We start from the raw sequence: 1,965 nt of genomic DNA, 5'->3' as shown, positions 1-1,965 counted from the left end.
ATTACAGGTTGTTCATCGCTTCTTGACGAAGTCTTTTACTTAGACGGGCTTCATAAATTGAGAATCAAGAAAGAATTCAGTAAGTTTCCATCTTTTTACAAGTTACAGTTTTAATTGCTTTTTAATTCTCATTAATGTTAATTTATTGTATTTCTATTATCATGAGTACATGTTGAACAATGGAGGTGATTTGGGATAAGTCATATATATATAATATTGGAAACCACAACAATAATATCCTAACACACTATTGTGTTGTTTCTAATCATGACACAAGTTTGAATTTTTTGCGACAAATGGTTAACTATGGTGTTTTACATGCATTACAGGTTGTTCATCGCTTCTTGATGAAGTCTTTTACTTAGACGGGCTTCATAAATTGAGAATCAAGAAACAATTCAGTAAGTTTCCATCTTTTTACACATTACAATTTTAATTGCTTTTTAATTCTCATTAATGTTAATTTATTGTATTTCTATTATCATGAGTACATGTTGAACAATGGAGGTGATTTGGGATAAGTCACACACACACACATATATATATATATATATATATATATATATATATATATATATATATATATATATATATATATATATATATATATATATATATATATATTTGTCGTTTTTGACCAGCTTATAAGAAAAACTAATTGTAGGAGGTAAAATGGTTGAATGAGATAAGTCAAAGTTATATGGTTTATTAAAAAAATTGTTACATCGTAAATGTGTTTCAAATATAATAACTTCTATATATTTGTTCAGGCTCCATGAATAACATTTTCATGATCTATTGGCATGTGGCAGTTGCCTCTAACATAATTACAAATTAGACTCATAAAAAAACTTGAATCTTCGCTTTTGTTGTTTTGTACTGTTATTTTTTACTGGAATCAAAGTGATAGAAAGTGTAATGGACAGGTTTCAAACTGATTTATAAAAACAAGAGTTCCTCTATGGAATCTAAAGGTGGAAGAAAGGAACAAAGAGGTACCCTTTCTGAATCTTTTTTTTTTTTTTTTATATAAATTAAACTTATCTTTATTTGATTCAGTATTAAAAAAAAAAGTAAATAGATGCTATTGGCTCTCAGGGATGAAGCGTATATTGATTCAACCATAGGAGATGGAGGGGCAGATTCAGAATCTGAGGACAACAATTCAGTCATTTCACATCCATTATCTCTTGCGCTTCTTAAATATGAAAATGATGGTTTGTTGTATGGTAACATTACATTCCTTTTTTATTTTATATTAATCGATGATGTGATAATTTCATTTATAATAAATAAATTTTTTAAATAAATGATATTACAGCAACAACATTGGACTTCTCCTGCAATGGAATCAACATTACATGCAGCAAATAAAACAAGCATTAAAAATGGCACCTGACCTTGTTGATGTGTATTTTTCAAAAGGATTGCATGATGTCAATATACCGAGGGCCATATTGTTTAAATGAGTCTCCATAATAAATTACCCATTGGAATTTGAAGACATTATAATGGTATTATTGAAACATATAACATTTTACTTTAATTCTAATGTTAGGTGCATGATTTGATCATTCAAGGAAATGAAATTGAAGAAGACAGGTGAGGGATGGGGTAAGTATGAAGATGTTCTTTCTGTATTTATTATAGATTGCATTGTACTTTCATTTAAAATTACTTGGATATAAGATTGTATTTTCATTGTTTTCGAAAATCTATTCAAATATAGCATTGTACTTCTTTTAATAGTATGATCTATCATTACATTTCCATTCATCCGATTGATGGAAAATTACACACAATAGCAACATGCTTTAATTTCATTACCAATTTATGCAATGTACTTCATTATTTGTCTGACAAAACGAATACATTCCGCCCCGCGCATTGCGCGGGTAACCCTTCTAGTTATTTAAGATGGTTTGCATAAATTCTTGTTTGCATGAACTATCTTTTATTCTAAAA

General features: G+C 28.3%; 1 long non-coding RNA gene across 1 annotated transcript; it reads left to right on the top strand.

Annotated features, from left to right (window-relative positions):
* Positions 1 to 329: 329 nt before the first annotated feature.
* On the top strand, positions 330 to 1,608 carry LOC145033859 (uncharacterized). Its single transcript, XR_013677749.1, has 4 exons — positions 330 to 401; positions 927 to 995; positions 1,099 to 1,229; positions 1,322 to 1,608. It is a non-coding gene; the product is annotated as an uncharacterized LOC145033859 (long non-coding RNA).
* Positions 1,609 to 1,965: the final 357 nt, after the last annotated feature.

This window comes from Lactuca saligna, chromosome 3, assembly GCF_052625555.1.
Source record: "Lactuca saligna cultivar CGN05327 chromosome 3, ASM5262555v1, whole genome shotgun sequence".
NCBI lineage: Eukaryota > Viridiplantae > Streptophyta > Magnoliopsida > Asterales > Asteraceae > Lactuca > Lactuca saligna.
The sequence above is the reverse complement of the archived record's forward strand: the minus strand, read 5'-3'. Positions and strand labels throughout refer to the sequence as shown.